The sequence below is a fragment of the Triturus cristatus genome, chromosome 1_1, assembly GCF_964204655.1.
Source record: "Triturus cristatus chromosome 1_1, aTriCri1.1, whole genome shotgun sequence".
NCBI classification, from domain to species: Eukaryota; Metazoa; Chordata; class Amphibia; order Caudata; family Salamandridae; genus Triturus; species Triturus cristatus.
In genome coordinates, this window is record NC_140579.1 from 715,200,896 (window position 1) to 715,221,951 (window position 21,056).

General features: G+C 45.5%; 1 long non-coding RNA gene across 1 annotated transcript in view; it reads right to left on the bottom strand.

Annotated features, from left to right (window-relative positions):
* LOC146870939 (uncharacterized) overlaps positions 1–3,691 on the bottom strand; it is a 77,237-nt gene extending 73,546 nt beyond the window's left edge. Inside the window, exons 1-2 of the long non-coding RNA XR_014979880.1 lie at positions 3,565–3,691; positions 3,383–3,444 (exon numbers count right to left, since the gene is read on the bottom strand). This is a non-coding gene — a long non-coding RNA (uncharacterized LOC146870939). The remainder of the gene's footprint in view (positions 1–3,382; positions 3,445–3,564) is intronic.
* Between the last annotated feature and the right edge of the window lie 17,365 nt (positions 3,692–21,056).

Genomic DNA, 21,056 nt, shown 5'->3' on the forward strand with positions numbered 1-21,056 from the left:
TTGACAGAGCTGCACTGTATGCTCCACAACTGCAGATCTGCAATAAAACACAAACTTGAAATCTCCGATACCATCAACTTGCACAATATTGACATGCTCTTCCTCACAGAGACCTGGTTCAATGATACCTCTCATTCTATGTTTGATCTCCTTGTACCAACAGGCTATTCTATACTTAGAAATGACAGACTTGACAAAGTTGGGGGAGGTGTTGCATGCATCTTTAGAAACTCCCTTCAACTTAAGGCTCTTCCCAACAGCTCCTTCCACACTTTTGAATGCCTATCTCTTGAGCTTCAATTGCTCCACCGCTCACCTCTCAGATTCCATGTTATCTACCACCCACCTGGTAGCAGCCCTTCGTTTATGGAGGAACTCACGGACTGAATCAGTGACCAATACTCGCAAAGTGACAATCAGATCTTCGTGGGTGACTTCAATGTCCACTGGGGCTCGCCTCAAGACACCTATGCGAATGCGCTGGCCACTTTCCTCTCTGCAAACGATCTTATCCAACACTGCACTGAAACAACACACTCTAAGGGTTCAACCCTGGACCTTGTTATCTCTAAAGCAGGATTGCTGACCATCGCTTCCCCTATTCATGTAGACTGGTCTGACCACTTCCTCATCCCATTCTCTCTTCACCTATCACACTCTATAACTCTTGGCCAGCCTAAGAGGGCTACTTCCTGGTTCCGTGACACTAAAAATATTGACATCAGTACCCTCTGTGAGTCTGCCTTGCTATCACTTCCAAGGCTTGACCCGGACCTAGATGTTAACGAACTCACCTCCCAATGCCTTACAGTCCTTGCAGTCGAAATCAATAATGTCGCTCCTCTCCAAAGCAAAAAGAAAAGACCCACTCCCTCAGCACCTTGGTTCAACAAATCCCTCTATGAAGAAAGGAAGTACCTAAGAGTCCTTGAGAAACAATGGAGACAAGCGCCCTCCACCGAAAACTTGGCCACGCTGCGTTCAGCAAGATCCAAGTACCACAAGCACATTTTCCTTGGAAAAGCGTCGCACTTCAAATCCCTCCTTGACTCAGCCAAAAATAGACCCAAAAAACTATTCGACCTCCTCAAGAACCCTAACAGCTCTCCCCCAACCTCCAAATTGGAGGACTCCACAAAGAAAGCTGCGGATTCCGCTATATTCTTTGACAAAAAGGTGAAATCACTTGTAGATCAGGTCATTCATCCTACCCCTACAGAGGAGCGCAAATCCTTAACCATTTGGCAAAACTTTGACCCCATCTCTGACACCCTCCTTAAATGCATCCTTGATACAAAGCCCTCTAACCACTTTCTTGACCCCATCCCTAGTGCCATTGCCATGGACTTCTATAGCCATTCTCTTTCCCATTGGACCACTCTGGTCAACCTCTCCCTCAGTCAAGGCTCCCTTCCCGTTTCCTTCAAAAATGGACAGGTCACCCCTCTGCTTAAAAAACCCACCGCTGATGCGAACGACCTCAACAACTACCGTCCCATCACTAACCTACCCTTTCTTGCGAAAATCACAGAAAAATGTGTAGCGAAACAACTCTCTCGCCATATCAAGGACAATGATCTTCTTGACACTTTCCAGTCCGGCTTCATTCAAAACTGCAGCACTGAAACAACCCTGCTGCTAGTGATTGATGACGCGCTGCGGATACTCGATTCAGGGGAGTCTTGTCTTCTAATTCTTCTTGACCTTTCTGCAGCCTTTGACACAGTCAATCACAACACTTTCCTTAACACTCTTCAACAGAGAATGGGCATAGAGGGCACTGTGCTCAAATGGTTTGCCTCCTTCCTCTCGGATAGATCCCAAATGATCAAAATAGTGAACAGCCTTTCATCTCCTTTAGCGGTCAGCCAAGGTGTCCCTCAAGGCTCTATACTTGCACCTACACTATTCAATCTCTATTTAGAACCTTTGGGAAATCTCCTGAGTAAATCCGGGATCCATTATCATCTATATGCGGACACTCAAATCTATCTTAAGGTGGCCTCCACTCACGATCTCTCCTTCCTAAGCTCTACTCTCGACTCCATTCAAAACTGGATGTTAACTCATCAACTGATCCTGAATCCCTCCAAAACTGAATTCCTCCTCCTCTCCTCATCACTTTCTCCTCCCCCAGTGCAATCATGGATGGATCAGACTAATCTACTGAACAATAAACCCATCATTGTCGAGAGCGCAAAATCCCTTGGTGTCATACTCGACAAAAAATTCAATCTACACTCCCACATCGATTCCATTGCAAAGTCTGCTCGATACCAACTGCGACTTCTTTGGGGGATTCGTCGCTTCTTCCCGGAGCACGACCTTAAAACCCTGGTCCAATCGCCGGTTCTCTCCAGATTGGACTACTGCAATTCTCTTCTTACTGGCCTCCCCAAAACCCACATGTCCCCCCCTAAAGTCCGTTCTCCATTCAGCAGCTCGTTTCATTTATGGGGCCAAAAGAAGCGACCACATCACACCCATTTTATCCACCCTCCGTTGGCTTCCCATAGAGGCAAGATCTATCTACAAGACTGCCTGGATCACCCACAAAGCCTTGCACTCCTCCTCCCCACCTGGCGAATAAACTGAAACTCTCCGGAGGCTCCAGACCTTCACGTAATGCAGAAAATGTATTGCTTGAACCTCCCACTTTCAAGAAGGAAAGATCGATGGCCCAATCCTTTTCAGGCAATGCGGTGAGAATCTGGAACTCACTTCCGCCTCATCTCCGGACCACCACCTCTTCTCAGGCCTTCAAATCTGACCTCAAAGCTCTCCTCCTTCAAAGACACTTCCAAATTTAATTTACGCCCTCTATTTTCTGAAGGAAGTCCTGCCGTTATAGGAAATTCTGTTCTCCATGCCTATAGAAGTGCCTTCCCAGTGTGTTTTTGTGTGTCTGCCATTTAGTGCAGTAGTATACCTCTACTTGTACTTTGTACTCTTGTATAACATGCAGACGTCTCCTTTCCTTTGTAACGTATTGTTTGCTACCTCTTGTATTTTGTTTGCTTTTGATACTTGCACAACGGCCACCACTGCCTCATGTAACGTAACTTTTATTTTAGTGTGTTGAGTGTCTGCCATTTATTGACCTCTGTGTACTTTGTATGCTCTTGTAACCTGCACACGTCACTTTTTTCCTTTTGTAACGTATCGTTTGCTCCCTCTTGTATTTTATTTGCTCCTGATACTTGCACAAATGCCACTATTGCCTCATGGAACTTAACGTTTGATTTTGTAACATGCTCACTTGTAATTTTTCTCCTTATGTATCATTACTGCTCCTATTGTGAAGCGCTCTGACACCTTCGGGTAAAGTCCGCGCTATATAAAAACGAATTAAATAAAATAAATAAATAAACACAACCCTCACCTAAAGTGGCATCGATAATTATTCAATGGGCTTCGGCGTTGGTATCCCCGTTCCTTCACGGGCTAAAATTAGACAGAGGGCACAGGTTCGTCAATATAAGCAATGATTTACAAAGTCTAAAAAGGTATATGCCTCAGTGCCTCTCATAACATTGTGCAGGTAAGCTGCTCAGGATTACTCACAGTTTACTGGTAACCAGTTGCTTCTCAACACCTACTCCACCTTGCTCCGGCCCGGATCTTGTGAGGCCAGCGAGGAGCAGGTCTAGAAATACTGCTCTGTGCAGTGCTGCGGGCGGTTTCCACTTCCGGGTGCTGTGCAATTGTACACGGCAATGCGCAGGTGCCGGAGTGTAGTGATGGTATTCGCGCATGCGCGCGATTCGCTAGCGCATACACGCGATGTCAGAGATTTTTACAGCATTAGTGAAACGCGCGTCGCGCATGTTCCTCACTTGCGTATAATCAAAAAGTGTGCCATATGTTGTGTACTATCTACTCATGTGTTAATAGAGGTTATGGTGAGTAAGCTTGCCGTTATACTTGTTTATAGGTGGCATTTGACTGATGGAATCCCTCCAACAGAGAGGGCGTTCTCAGTATGAGGTAATGACAACTAGGACTAAGACACAGGTACTATTAGTTATGTGACAGAAAAGGGGTATGAGCAGTCCCAGAGATTGGGAACTGTACAGTGTAAATAAAAACGTTTCTTAGGTAATGGCTGTGGCATATATTATTTAAGCAGTGACAGTCTATACAGACAGGGACAGTCTATAGTGACCACACCGTCATCCGCTCCACACAACACGCATGCACAGACGTCACCCAAGGATTACACTGACACTTTCATTGTGGGTGAAGAACTGCTGCAGGTTTATTTCATACAACATAAGTATGACGATAAATGGGTTATCTTACGGGCGATCCAGGGCAAGCAGCCCCTCGCTGCTCCGCCCGCCTGGTGAGCCAGCACGCACGGTGGGTCGATGCCCGGCAGCGCGGCACATATTTATTTTCAGATCATCCGCTGGGTCACGTGATCTGTCTCCTACTCCCGCCCCTTCTGACAGGGGCGGAGCGTGTTGTGGCACACCCCCGGTTGGTCAGGCCCCCCAACCGCCCGAAGGACTAACGGGGCGCCGTCGCGGTCTTCCGAGAACCCCCTTCGGCTCCTGGACCTTGGCTCGGGCACCCTTACTGTGCCGGACAGGGGTACCCTTACTGTACCGCCTGTCGCAGAGGTACCCTTACTGTACTCTTCTGCCTCCAGATCGCCCTGTAACTCCGCCTGCAACGCAAAAGAGAAACATTAAAACATTCCAATAACGCGCTGTCTCCGCCACGCAGGGTAAGCGGAAAGGGTGGGAATACGCATGTCCAGGCCGGAGCGGCGCGCAGGAAGCAGAGGAGGAACTGAGAGAGAGGGACGCCTAAGTAGGGGGGGGCTAGCCTCGCCCCCCTGACGGCCCGCCTCCCACCGGCACACTCATTGGGCGCTCCCCACCCTGGGCGCGGCCTCGCTCACGAGGCGGAACAAGGGGGGGGGGGGGAGGCTGCGACGGGCGGCCACTAGAACGCTGCCCTGCTGATGTCCCACTGCGTGGGACGCGGGCAGCGGCATTCCAACATGTTAAGATGTTACATAATGTTTATACACTATCTCAGTTTTTAGACAAAATTACAGCTCCACCCACGGTATCTTGTCATTTAGACTGTGTAAGTGGGTGCGTACGCGGTGGACCCAGCGTTGCTCACGTCTCAGGAGTGTGGTATTGTTCCATGCCTTGTTTGCCTCCAGAATGGTCCATTCCATTTTGTCACAAGAGTGTCCTGTTTCAATCAAATGGTTTGTCATGTTCGTCGATGCGCGACCCCTGCGGATCATGCTCCTATGTTCACTCATCCTGACCTTGATTGGTCTTGTGGTCATGCCAACATATCTCAACTGGCATGGGCACCTGATTATGCATACACAGTTCTTGGTATTGCAATTGGTGTGTACACGTTGTTCCCACGAGAAATCCCCATTCTGGAGTGTCTTAGTGTGCTTTGTGGTGGTGCAGGCGTTACATGACCCACATGGATAGTGACCTAACACCGGCGGTAGATTCCATAGTGTATTGTCATTGGGTTTATTCTTATGCTGTGGTCGGGTGTGGACCAGTTGGTCACGCAAGTTGGCGGACCGTTTGAATGCAAAACATGGTTGCTCAATGTCCATAGAGCCTGTGTTGAGGATTCTCCAATTACGTTTGATGATCTGTTTAATCTTGTTTGACAGAGGCGTGAAGGTTGTTACACAGGTGATGGCTTTGTTTGTTTGGTGTGGTCTGGTTTCTAGAAGGCCCTGGCGGTTGTTATTCCTGGCGCGTTTTCTGGCCTTGCGTACAATCTCCGTTGGATAGTCTCTTTCGTGTAAGTTCTTGCTAAGGCATTCGGCATGTTCGTCACAATCCCGAACTTCGCTGCAGTTTCTCCTGATCCTGAGAAACTGGCCGTATGGTAGATTCTCCTGGAGTGCCTTGGGATGGTAACTCTTGAAGCTCAACAGGATATTGCAATCTGTGGGCTTCTTAAATGTCTTGGTATGTATTTGGCCATTCTCAACAGAAATGAGTAAGTCCAAGAAGGGAATTTCTTTTTCTGATGTCATCGTGAAGTGTAGGTGGGGGTTGAGACGGTTGATCCAGTCATGGAACTTGGCGCAGGTTTCTTTGGTGCCATTCCATAAGATGAGCACGACATCTATGTATCTCTTCCACGTGATGAGATTTTCCTGGAACAGGTTTTCGTCCGTGAAGATGTGGGCAGACTCAAAGTGTGACATGTTCAGCCCCGCCAGACTGGGCGCGAAGGTACTACCCATAGAGGTACACATAGGACCCTCTCCACATACCCGCAATCATCTTACGGCTGTTCTCTTAAAAAGATCTCTGCCAAAGTGACCCTTCGGGGGACCCGTGGGGCATTGCAGCGCTGGTCCGACGAGGAGCAACCGCCCGATGATGAAGCATGACATCCTTCGGGGTGTGTGAGGGCAACAAGAGACAAATGTCTTTTCCCCCCTCACAAAGAGGGTCCTAGACCTAGCTCTATCTTTCTTAAACCCCCTATTGTTTCTACTAACTAACTTCTTGATGTGATTGTGACTCTGCAGCACCCACACCGATGGAACAGTGACCCCCCTCTTTGGTTGTAGTGTTTGCATAGTGAGAATGTGTTGAGAAGGGCGCATGTGAGTTGCAATTTTTGTTCCGGTGCTGTCTGTGGTGTGTTTGGGGTGCGACTGGTGTGTGTGCTGTGGCAGATGAAGTGGCAGTGGGTGCAGGTGAAAGGGTCCTACTGTGGTGCAGGGGTCAGCAAGGTGACAGTCTTTGTTGTGATGCCTGGGGTCGAGGGTGTAGAAACCAGCAATGGTGTATCTGCGGGGGAGGGCCAGGGGTCATGGTACAGGACGCAGTCCAAGTGTGGATGGACTTGCCCTTGTTGCTTTTCCAGCACACCTGCTGTGCAGCCGTGCTGCGGCCTGCTTTATGTAGGTCCTGTGGGTGGGGTTTCTGTTGGTGGGAAGAATGGTGAGTGAGTGGGGAAACCTAGGCAGGAAACCCCACCAGTGGCAGTGTCACTGGATCAGGTTGGAGCAAAGGAACTGGAGGCCACAGGCAAGTTGCAGGCAAGGTGTCTACTAGTGCGGTCGCTCTGCGGCCTGCATTAAGTAGGTCCTGGCGTTGGCAGTGCTGCTGTTGGCGGGAAGAACGGTGAGCGGAAAAACCCGGGCAGCGGCACGGCCACTGGATTAGGCTCGAACAAGCAGGAACTTGAGACCACAAGCAAGTGGCAGGCTAGGTACCCAGGTGCCTACTCTATGTACTATGCACTCTCATAAATGTTAGATGATTGACCCACTTTATGCATGCAGTTTAAACCTCCAATACAGATGCGATTTTAGTTGTCTTAGATATAGAAAAGGCATTTAACGTGCTGGAGTGGGGGTACATAGAGGAGGTTAGGCACAAGCTGGGGTATGGCCCCAACTTCATTAGTTGAGATTCCCTATTGTAATCCAACCCCACGGTACGGAGATGTGGAGACAGAGACCAGACAGGGGTATCCCATGTCCCCTCTCCTGGTTTCTCTGGCCATGGTGCCACTGGCAGCTCACCTATAATGTGTTGTGAGTAATTGGAGCATAAACCACCACATTGTGTCCTCATAAGGCAGTGGTCTTCAAACTTTTTAATGCCGCGGCCCCTCCAGTGTAAAATTTGTTTTAAAAAAATGAAAAAGAATGAACATATTTTTCTCAATTATTCTGTAACATTGACAATCTTTAAACATTGAAAATATCGGTTTTAAAACTGCAATTAAATACATGATTGCCAACATACAGTTCTGGTCAGCCAGGTCTTACTGAAGTGTGATAGTATCATTCAGTGGTCCTCTCCCTTTGATGCCTACTCTCAGCCATCATATGAATGACAAAAGACGTTAGTAATGGACCAATACAAAGTGGTCATCTGACCCTCTGTTTTCTTTCAGTAAAAATAAAGCACTGATGTCATCATGATGATTTTATGGCAAGACAGGAAACTAGCAATATGTATTTAACTTTTATTCACCACTTTCTGATTAGTATCCTTTAAAAGTTCCAACAATAGCACCCCAACTACATCACAAATATACAGAACACTCAAGTCCATATAAGTATCAAAGGATTCCATGTTCTCCCTCTTTTGTTTGCTGCTTCAGAGCAGATACGTATTACTCAAGGGCTAATTGTATTTTATGTTATTGACATTCGTTTTGTGTAGATTATCTTTTGATAGTTAATTAGATTTGTTTCTTGTGTTCTTAATCCAATTTAGAGGTTGGAGGATGGTTGTTCCATGATTATTCCATAATCATTTGTCTTATAAAAGTAATTCTGAGGTAGATCCCGCATTTTCGGAAAATGTTTGGGGAATTATATCAAAAGGATAAATAAAAGGAAAAAGAAAAGATGATTTACCTTTTTATAGACAAAGGGGGTCAAGTGTGTTTTTCAATATGTCTGTAAAGGAGACTGTGCAGTCTTCTTAGGAAGAGATGATTCATAATATAGTTTCACAGGAACTGCAAAGGGAACGAAAGAGACAATTGAGGAAGCGTGAACTCTACCACCCTTTTACTTTCCTAGTGCTTCTAATCATCTATATTTGTTACTGTCTAATGATTTTCGCAGCACAGATATTTTACACTAGAATAAAAACTGTTCAATAAATACTTATTGAAAACTCCCTACTGTGTATTCTGTGTATCTGTTTGAGATTAAGTGAGCACGAGTGACTGAGCAAAAGGTAGTAAACTGTTTCCACAGTCCTGAGGGATCAGGGTTGTCATGTTTGATAGTTGCCAAGAACTATTCTCTCCTTGGTAGGAGGAGTTTCCAGTGGCACTGTGAGCTAGCTCGTACACAGGCTAACATACCTGGCGGGTGTGCTCAGAATAACTCTGGCACCAATCCTATAGTGTATGTTGTGTAAATGCGCAGATCCTGTATAGGTTTTATAGGAACTACACGAAATGGTGCTGCCAACGTTGGTTGGCTACTTATTTAACTGTCAAATCTGAGTAGTTCAGTCGTAATTTTGTCAGAGACCCCTACTCACATTTCCCCAGAGGCATCAGGAATGGGAGGGTGAAAACTCAGAGTAGGCAAAATCCTATGTATTGGCTGTTGGTTAATCAAGCTTGAAGGACACATTGTTCCTATTGTGCTTAAAACCCTATCAAAGTTCCCTTGAAAGGCTCTTCTTACTAAAAACAATGACTGTACAGGAAGATCCTGTGGTTCAATTAAACCTCTCAGGAGAAGAAGAAGATGTAGATGCAATTCACATTTCAGAAAATGTTAGAACTGCCATCACCCTTAAATTCGCAGCATACAGTTTAACATATAGGGGTGGGCAGGTAACATTTGTGATTGAGGCACACGAATCATTTAGAACAGAGGTATTCTATTCATGGGTTACATTACCACAGGCAAATGCATTAACAAAGACATTAAATTACTACACAGAAGATGAAATACCAAACAAATATTGTCCATATGAGGACATTGAAATTCCACTCACTTACCATAAACATTTATACTGGTTTAAAGGCGCCCTACCCCATACAAGAAATAGAGTAAGAATCAGCCCACTCGTAAGAGACGGTGCAACATGGCCAGTACTAGCGGCCTACAGACTACACCCTGACATTGACACAATGCCAGGAGGAGACTTACTTACACAGCATAAAGAATTAATAAAACGTTACAGAAACGTGTCACAGTTTGTGATGAGAAAACTCACACTTCAGCCAACACCGGCTACACAAGCAGGACCAGTCCAAACTTCTACAACTAAAATCACACCACAAACATTACACACAGTATTGAGTAAAATGCCCACTAAACGTGAGCAAATGCCTTTCTGGATAGGTCAAAATAATAAAACAGCTAGAGGCAGTATTTCCACACACTGGTCCACACGAAAGCACTATGCTAACAGTTTGCTTGCCAATCGGGATAGCTCCCCCGATAGAGGATTGTAATTCTTGGGGTACTGTCTTCGTCGCAATATATACCTGGACTTCTGGTATCTCTCTATTAGCAGTAATACCAGACTTATTGAGACAGATACAGAACGAGTATGGAGCAGAACCTGCTCTGAACTTAGGGATGAAGTTATTAAATTACTTCACCCGGGTATCCGCTGTAATATTAGCAAACATTAAAGGGGAAGCAACATCAATGGCGATACGCCAATGCCTGAAAGATTTCACTCCTTTACAACAGGAGACTGAATTACCTAAAATAATTTAAACTGCTTCTGCAGAATTAGGTAGAGATAGTTTGGGAGCTAGGCCAGTACAACTTCAACTAATGGGGAGTCCTGAAAAGGATACCTTTAAGCAAGCACCTGTTTCTTCAAAGAAGAAATGGGACAATAACAAACAACAAAAGAATAAAGACAATAGATCTCAATCCAGAGGTGGGTCTCGTCAACAGGAGACCTCCAAAAGGCGGTATAACCTTAGGAGTAGAGACAACATTAGAAAACCTGACAGGTATCAGGACACTGATACACGTTCCTCTCGTTCCTTTCAGGGCTCTTCGAAAAACTAAGAAAAGGAAGGTCGGAACACCGACAGGAGGAGCGTACAAAGTCCAGAGGCACGCAACGCGCTGCTGACTACCCACCTAAGAAAGAAGACAAACAAAAACCTAAATGTCAATTCAAAAAGAGGAAAGTAGCTGGTCTCAAGATCAGACATTCCCAGAATTCTGAGGACTCAACTACTGAACGGGCTCGGACGATGCTAGAGAGCGCAGCTGAAGTAACCATAGCTCGCCAGACATTTCATTAGCTGAAAAAGATTGGCTGCCTGCTAATATTATGGATTGCCCAAAAGGGAAAAACGGTAATTATGCCAGCTTTTTCCGAACTCGTGCCCCAATATTTAAAACATACATATGCACGGGAGTGGGCCGTAGCCCTTGCTCCAGCACTATATCGAAACCATTTTGGATGGGATGAAGAGTCAACCCACCATGTGATACCACTAAAATCTACTCCGACTCCACAGAGACAGTATCCCATAAAGCAAGAAGCTAAAAAACAGGTCAGGGAGATCCTAGATCAACTTGAATACCAGGGGGTGATTGAAACCTGCACCTCCTCAATGAACAATCCTTTGTTTCCAGTAATGAAACCTGACAATACATATCATCTAGTTTTGGATTGCAGACATCTAAATTCATGCACAAAAACATTTGCAGTACAAAATGCACACAGTGCCTGTTGGACTTGGCCCTTTTTCCCTGAATTTTTTCGTTTTTGTAGTGTTAAGGTGCAGGTGCTCCCTTCACCCAAGATGGCTGCCACAGGCCCCTGCTACTGCAGAGTGGCCTGTTCTAGTAGCACCCTAGCTGCCAGGAGCTGGCTGGAACCCCACAACAATGTTGCTACTCCAGCCCGCCTTTTTGTCCCATAGGTAGAGTGGGGAAGCTCCTGGAATGTGCTGGAACCTTCTAGAAGGGAGGTGTGGTTTTTCTTTTGCTGCCTTGGCTAGAGGTCACCTGACCTAGGGCTACTTAAGAGAGGGAGGGAAACTTTTGTGGTGAGTTGGCCATTGGGGTGAAGCAGAGCTGGAAGAATCCACCAGGAGTGTAGGCGGTAGGGCCTAGCCAGGGACTTATGCCTCTGAGAGTGACAGGATCTAGGTGCTGCCTCTTAAGTGAGTGAGGGACCCTGTGAAACCCACTGATCTTGCCCAGCAGTAGGAGGACCCAGAGTAGGAGGACCCAGAGACTCTCTGCCCAGCCTGACTAGGAAGGATCTAGTCGCCCTCTCCATTCCTATCCCCCTGTAACAGAACCCCTTAAGGGCGCCAGATACATCTGCGCCAATAAGACTTCATCTAACAACTGAGAACCAAGACTGAATACTGAGACTGCGTGTCCAGACTGAACTCTAAAACCTATTCACCAAGCACTGAGACTGCGTGTCCAGACTGAACTCTAAAACCTATCCACCAAGCACTGAGACTGCGTGTCCAGACTGACCCCTGAACCCTGATGCAAAGCTCCCTGCCCTGGTCTGGGACCCCAGGCAGCGTGCTCCGCTGAGCACAGAACCCCATCCTTAATTTGAGCCCCCCCCCGGTGACGACGAAGCCAGCGCGCTCACTGCCGTGGCCTGGAGGCCTGGAGAAGTGCCCTGCCGTGTCACGAGGCCCACGGAGAAGCCCGGGGCCCCGTCGCTGCCGTCGCAGCTGCGGGAGGAGGTGTGCGAGGCCGGGGCCGAGTTCCCCCATCATCGTGGGAGCGGACGCCTGCTGACGCCGAGATCGAGGTAAGCCCGGAGGCTGAGATCGCCCCCGGTGCGCCCCCTGCGGGTTGGGAGCCACACCGCACCCTTAGCCGGGTTTCCTCTCCGTGGGATTTCGCCCCCCCTGACTTCGTGACGGAAGAGACCCCGCCGAGGGATCCTTTCCGTGTGCCCCCTCGAGCGGTACTGAAGCGCGGTGCCCGACGAACTGCACCGGAGCCCAGAGACTTGCTCCTCAAGTCCCGTGGCGCTCCCCGCTGGAAGCTCCGCTCCAAAGTACTGAGAGTCATTGATTACGAGTGGCGCTTTGGGTTATATGCTCCGCTCCAAAGTACTGAGAGGCATTGATTACGAGTGGCGCTTTGTTATATGCTCCGCTCCAAAGTACTGAGAGTCATTGAGTACGAGTGGCGCCTTGTGTTATACGCTCCGCTCCAAAGTACTGAGAGTCATTGATTACGAGTGGCGCTTTGTTTTTACAGGCCCTGCTTTAAAGTGTTACGTGCTATTGATTCCGAGTAGCGCGTTGTTATTCATATGCCAGGTTGAAGTGTTACGTGCTATTGATTCCGAGTAGCGCGCTATTATTCATGTGCCATATTGAAGTGTTGAACGCTATTGATTACGAGTAGCGCTCTGTTATTTATATTCCCTATTACAGTGCTATGTGCCAGAGATTACGATTAGTTCTCCATGCTAGGTGCCCCGTTCTGAGGTCGTCACCGGTTAGCGCACCCAACGCGCGTGTACAGCTACGTGAGTGGTAGTTGTGCCCCAGGCAGTACTGTTATTTCATGAATTGCATATGTGGTACGAACAGCCTTTATAGCTCCTGACTGATATGTACATCGCTAGCTATTGTATTATCAGCTTATGAAATGTACTGCTACCTCATGAACTGCATCTAACGTGATCTACTTAGATAAACTTGAGTATTTACATAACTCCTACAGTGTGGCGTCACTTATTGTGTGTGTTCCTCGTCGCATGTGAGGTGCGTGTTGTATGGTTGCTTTACACACAGTCCTCTGGTGGCCCGACCGCTCGTGTCACGTTACCGCCCCATAGGGCCTGGAGACCCCAGGTCTTACAGTGCCGCATTAATGAATAACATTGTGCGAAAAAAATACAAAACACTAGATATCTCAAATGGATTTTTCTGCCAGAATATAGCGCCTGAGAGCAGATACTTGACAGCATTCTCAGCGCTAAGGTCCGAGCATCAATTTTGTAGACTAGCCCAGGGATATAAAAACAGACCAGGGTTGTTTTCCGCCAGGGCAACTGAGTTACTTCAGAATCTGGATGAATACGCATTGTCCTATGTAGATGATATTTATCTGATGGATGATGACCTGGAGGAACGCTTGACTAGGGTGAGCACCATAATTTGGGGACTCGACTCAGAGGGTTACAAATTTAACTACAAAAAATTCAAAATAGCCCACCTCAGCCTCCTAATTTTGGGATTTGAGGTTTCAAGTGAAGGGAAAAGCTTGGCAGCCAACCTTTTAGAAAAGTGTGCTCCAAAGTCATTGAAAAATTTACAGTCCATACTGGGATTCCTAAATTTTGGGAGAACATACATTTTGGATTACGCAGAAAGGGTTAAACCTTTCTACGACCTCATAAGACTTGACTTTTCAGTTAGGCAGTGGACACAAGAACATACAGATACACTTCGTTCACTCCAGGCTGACATGTTAGCATCTAAACACCTACAGAAACGCATAAATGTCCTCAATCTGGTGATTCATATAGTTGGGAGTCAATCTGGGTACACATACCTCATATATAATGAAGGCAGAACAGTACCCATTGCTTACAAATCACACCTGTACATAAATGCTGAGATGCGTTTCGCAGCCACAGAAACAATTCTGACAGCAGTACAGACTGCTGTAGTGAGAGAGCACAGGCTCAGGGGAAACAAATAATTGTCGTGACTCCAGTACCAGCCTTAGAGGCTGCGACAAAGGCAGGCGTTCCTAACGCTAAAGCATTACATCCAAGATGGATACAATGGGCTAATCCTCTCGCTGCATCAGAAGTAGAATACAGATATGATCCAAATCTGAAAACACAAGCATTTCTGCAATATGAACAAAAATGTCCTCTCCCGAATTAAATAAAGCCTTTAGAACAGTATGGCTACATAATTTACACTTACGGATCTGCACAACCGGCCATAGTAAGTAAACAACAAAACAGCGCCACGTGTGCGATTGTTAAAGGTCGTATGCGAGATGGTAAATTCCATCCACCCTGTACAAAGACTCAGTCTCTGGAAGACTGCACGGCTCAGTTAGCAGAAGTAAAAGCTCTTTTACTGGCACTGATAAATACGGATAGAGGATTCCCCAAACTAATAGTGTGCTATTCTTTTTACTGTGTCCAGTCATAGAAGGAATATCTTCATTGTTGGGGACAAAATGGGTTTAAAGACTCAAAAGGTTGCACAATTAAGCACAAAATGCTATGGGAACAGGTAGCTGAGTTAAAAAACAAACTACCAAGAGCTCACGTGATACACACTCTGAGTCATCAATGTGATGGCCTTTACGTTGAAGGGAATTCATTGGCTAATGAAGCCGAGAAAGAGGCAAAACGAACTGCGTCCATAGCTGCAATCAATCACTCGTTCAAAAACGAGAATAGACAGACAGATAATGGTAGCTGTCATTGCTTCACACAAAGACAACAAATCACTTCTGAAAGGTTTTCCACTCAAGTACTCCTACAAAATAGATGCAAACAAAATTCCATTCCTGTGGTGGGGGAAAGAGTAATACCAAATATGGATCGCAGATTAGTCTTAATATTAGCTGCACACAAGGGTTTGGGTTCTGCGCACGCAGGAGTTACGGCGACTGTTTCTTTATTGAAAAAACACTATTGGTGGCCAAGGTTAACAAAGCAGACCAAAGACTATGTCTTGAAGTGCGACATCTGTCAACAGATGAAAGGCTCCACCATAACAAGTCCAGTGCAGACACCATTGTTAATATCAGACAGACCTCTCACGTGTGTCTATTTGAACCACTGCGGCTCCTTACAATCTGATGGGGCCTACAAGTACATAATGATTGCAGTGGATTCCTGCTCAAGTTTCCAATGGGTATGTCCTCAGCGCTCGGCTGATGCTCGAACTGTTATCAAAGATTTGCAAGTCTTTATAGGGACATACGCAGTTGGCACATTACATTCTGACCGTGGCCCCGCGTATAGCTCTAGGGCTTACAAGGAGGCCATGGGATGTTTGGGTGTAGCACTGCGGTACTCCTCTCCATACCATCCCAAGGGAAATTTGATTGTGGAGAGGAAAAAACAGGACTTAAAGCAATCATTAACAGCTAGAGTATTAGGTTTGGGTGGTAGCTGGGTCAATCCCTTATATGGGGTTCAAAGGGCCTTAAACAACATGCCAAGAAGCTGTCCAGGGGGGTCACTCCTTATAAGGTCCTATTTGGGATGAGAATGTGGGTACCTGATCTTGATTGTGAAGGCACAGTGGCGGCCGAAAAACCTTTAGACCTCCATAAACGTTTGGCTGTTTTACAGGATCTGAAGGAATCACAGGCACTACAAAGCAATATCCAAGTGAAAAGGTTTGCCACTGGAGAAGTCAAGTCAGTCACGGCAAAACCTGTTGGGGTCCCTAAGGTTGGGGATCTGGTCAGAGAGAAAATAACGGACCAAAAATATATTGGGCCACCATACAGAAAGCCTGTACCTATCCTGGCCGTTGAAGGAACAAGAACTGTACTTCTGCCGCCTCTTGCCGGAAAAATGAAAAAAAGATTGGTCTCCATTGATCTAATAAAACCACACTATGTGGCCGATACTGAATAGCCTCTTGGGCTCCTGGGTAGCCGACGTACTACTCTCGCCGTTACCATACAGGAAGTTCAAACAGAAAGGCTTGTCACCTTCGAAGAGCCACCCAAACGGAATGATGGACTCAGCAAAAAATGTCATGGAACTCGTTCCCCTTGAATAAGGAATACAAAATCAAGAAGAAAGACAAATTTAAATTCGACCTAACACTGATGTCTACATAAATATGCCTCAACCAGCACCATCTACAAGTTCAACAAAACCTGCTGAGCTACCTAAAATAGATCGAACTGCATCTGGCTATTTCATCGACTTTGATACCTTTTTATTGTATCCAAGTGAACCTGAAACAACGCCAGCCCCAATTTCTCATAAACAACAAATCAAAGACTACATTTTTCTTAAAAAGACTTACCTGGTGTCACCTTGGATAGAATTTTGGATAAGCACCAGGATACTTTTCTTTCTCTTCCGGTTAGGCTTAGTGGCTGTCTTCTGCTTACTTGCTAATGGAACTTACCTTCACCAAAGCTCTGCAGCATTAAAAGTGAACTTACTCCTGAAACCTCATGTTTCCTCACATCGTGAACAAAGAGACTTGTCATCCGTGAACATTACAGCAGTTCCTATACCCGATGGTATAGTATGGGACAAAGTTGATTATGATATATTCGGACCGACAGAACTTTTAAAAATACCACATTTATTTAAAATATCATTGAATGATATCATCACCTCCAGTCCATTTTCAGATAATTGGGATTTCGAAACTGTGTATAATATGTTGTCTGAATTAGAACAATCTGCTGCATTTTCTAGCGATGAAATGTTAGAAGACACATCAGACTTTAACACAATGTATTGTTATCAACATTATGGTCATCATTTTTTTACACAAATCCAGTAACCCTAGAAATGTTTTCACATATCATCAATGGGAACATTGCCCAACACCGCAGGGAAGTAGTTCGAAAACTTCTGCACAAAAATGTTCATATTTTTCAGGGTTTAGTATTTCAGACCCAACCTCACCTACACCTGCACAGAAAAATATGTTGACTAACACAAAACAGATTTACTCTGCTTCCTTTATTTCCCAATTTTATGAACAGGGTTTCGACTCATGGAAAGACACTATAGACTTAAAATCAGTCTGGGGTTCTAGAGACTGGCAAGTCCACAGAACAGAGCATGCCTCATTCCTCAGCAGATGATATTTCTAAATGAGACTGTGCAACAGACTTCATGCCTTGGTATAGCCAAGAACAAGGATTTAAATACACCTCAAATACCAACACCATCACAGACCAAGGGCAATTTTCCACCATTAAAAGGGGTTACATTAGATGACATCTTACAATACAATAGATCAGGCCCCAATTGGAAGGGATGGTTGGTTTGGCCCACAGACACTAATCAATGTCAGGAAAGATACAGAGGTACCACCGAAGGGTTCAGTACCCATGGGCCAGACCCACGCTTAGTACAAAGAGAGCAGCCGGGGGTGGTGACATCATACAATGTTGGGAAGTTATGCCTCAATTGGCTAACAACCGCAACACTAACACAGGTAAAACACTTATCCTTACTAACGGACGATGTGGACCTAAGGGATGTTTTTACTAGGTCCCAGAAAGCCACGTCAAACGTTTCTATTATGCTGTCAATAATGAAATTTTGAAAATCTCCCAACAAGAAGGAGCTTAGAGACTGCGAGAAATAGATAGGATCAATTTAGAAAAAGGTGTTAGCCGTAGTTGACAATGGTATGACTATGTTAACATCCAGGATTTCTTCACTGGGCAACATTGTATCTTACGCTATCGATGTACTAGAACAAGATTTGTCCATACTACAGCACGGACAGTCACAATTACGTTCTATCATGTTATTGAGCTGGACGCTGCAATCATTGCTTGCAGGTTATGTGCCTTGGCGTTTTATCAATAGTTCGTCACTATTTTCTTCATAAAATCTAACAGCAAAACAGATGAAAATGGCACAGCGAGGACCGAAATATACAATGCTGCCTATTGAAAAACTTTAGAGATTGCCTTTTACTGTGGCAGAATCACCGTCCCCAGAATGGTTGATCCATGGCCATTTAAGTTTAGCGGTCACAACTTTCCAGTTTCAGTACTGCCTAGAACAACAAGCAGGCAGATAAGAAGAAATGGGTACGGAATACATCAAGGAATCTTGGGAATTACCATACAGATTTCGATGCAGGAGTGGGGATCGAGAAGTGTTTCTATGCGGTACAAACTGCGAGAGCGCTATGAGTGGATCTCTCATATGCCAGGATATTATGTTGCACGGGGCCTGCAATGGTTCGGTAGCAAACCTATCCTGCCACTTGAGGGGTACCCCTGCAGCTGTGATTACTCCAGTATTAAAGCTACGTTTGAATGGGAGTTACTTGATGCTGTGCGATCAAGGTTGCTGTGGCATACTTCCGGGCATTGCATATCTGGTAACCGTGAGCTCCAGGGTTTCTTGCTGTATGCAAGTATTGTTTTCACCAACACATGCAGTCAGGGAGGCGCAGTCAGGGAGGCACCGTTATGGCCTTCACTAAATGTTTCTCTTATACGGTTTGATACTCTGAGCAGAATGAAAGCCATGCTTCTACAGAAAACAGTGTCCTTAACCTTCGCCCGGGACATATTTGATCTCAAGATTGCAAGGTCCTAGCCGAGATACAGGCACTCATTTTTTTTTTTTTAAATATTGAAAAATGGAAAAAATGTCAATAAAGAGAAACAGCATACTCAGTAACAAGCAAATGAATAAGTACATGGTATGGTACAACAGCATTTTTGGCTAGTATGTCAGACCGTACAGGGCTTACGCCAAATATTGCCAGATGTAAGTTTAACAGGTATACCCAGCGATTGACCAAGTGTCCATTGCAATACATGCCCGCGAATTACCATGTAATGGCGATGTAAAGGAATTGATGACAGATCACCTCTTATGTCCTAGTCCACCATGTTCAGCATGGCCACATGGGATGCCAAAGCCGACATATCACCTACCGCCTTGCACATGAGGGGAGTTAAACATCGATGATTAGTATAGTGGACAGAACCTCAGTGGTGGGTAACATTTGTGGATGCTGGTATTGAGTTGTACCAACTCGTCGTGAAACTATATGCACATACCTTATAAGGTGCCAATAAAGAATCCATAACACAAACGAGGAAAAAAATAAAATGGAAACCGCAACCACAACAGAAAGAAAAAAAAAACAATAAATAAAACAACTGCAACTCAAAATTAGCCTTTATATCCTCAACCCCCGGGCGTCCCGGTAAGATGTTGCTGAATTCCAAGAAACCGCCTCTTCCCTTCCCCAGCAAGAACCATAGTGTGAGATGGACCCAAGATGCACCAGACAGTACCCTCAGTCACACGGCATGCTCTACAGGCCAACAAATAAAGAACAGGTAATGATCGCCAAAGATATACAGGCACTCATACGTACAAACTGCCCCTTCCATTTCACAGAAATGGTAAATCGTATATTCAACATGGCTGATACGACGGGTATAGTACACCTATTTAAGAACATACGTTTGGGACTGTTAAGTACCTTTGAGACGGTCCTCGGAATTATGCCAAACTTTATACACTCCGAATTCAGAAGCATTTTTGGAGGACTTCCGCTGATCTTGTTTCTAAAAGCAGGTATCCTGATTGTAATTTTTCTGCTACGCAATGGACGTCCCAGTCACCAAGGAGATGGAGACAGTGTTCCTGGATCGTAAATACCATGATCGCATGGTACAACATATGGGCACACCTCGCCTACGGGAACTAAGAGCATCTTGGTTCCTGTCATTTAGACCAGTCTGGATGGACTGCATCTTACCTGTTCTCCGATGCCTGTTCTGCGGAGAAGAATGAGTGTTAGCTCTCTGTCTGACACTTCCATCCATTGCGCAACTGGACGTTGATGCACTACTGGACCCGATAACGCCCCATGTTCTGCAGTGTCCCCAGAGTATAAAATTGATGGTGGCATTCTTAGAGCCTCTACAGGACGTTTCTGCTCCTGTAGGAATGGATACCAGCTCCTCCACAGACAACAAGGCCTTGGATGGAGCACAGGCTGCCCCAGCATCGGCTGCAGGCAGTACGGAAGATAATCTGTGCTCGATTGTTACAGGGACCTTCATCTGCAGAGGCAGGCACCAGCAATGTTGCTTCTAGCAGCCAGGACACATAAACATTAGGCTCATTGGGTGCTGGGAAATAAATAGTTTTTTTAGAAAATAAGAACTAAATTTGGGACTCCAAAAACAAATTGACACTTTTTATGACCTGCATGGCTTTCCGATGCTTATAGTTGTTCAAACTATATATATGGACATATTAGAGCTATGGCTTGAGTGACAAGTTTTCTGTTTAGCACTTTTTTTTTTAGAGTTTAAAAAAAATAGATTTTTTTTAGCAGAACTTTTGGTTTTACTACATATGTTTGCGTACCGGTACCTAGACAGATAGTACGTTAGAATCAGATTATGTTGTCCAGTCGTATGAGGAGTGGGTGTTATATTCCATATAGGTACCCCAAAATAGACTCGGGTAACATCCCAACCTTTCACCTATATTCATCCCTACATAACATACATAATGGGCTGCTAGGACTGACCCTTTACCTAGTTACAGTACTGCACATAGAACATGGGGTTTTCCCTGAACAAATAGCCTCACACATTATGCATGAGGATCCGTGGATTCTTAGAAACTCAGCGGGACAACCATCTCCTGTATAATAACTATGTACAAGGTTCATTCCCGACGTCATCCTAAGTCTGACAGTTGCACAGCAAGGGAGAACCCCTGGGAATACCTTCGGGTTTATAAACATTACATCTTGCTGAGATAGACAGAGGAGCTCAGGACTTCCATGACGACACACTGATGCGAGACGCTGAAGACACTGCATGCAGATACTCCAACTCGCAGTGGTCT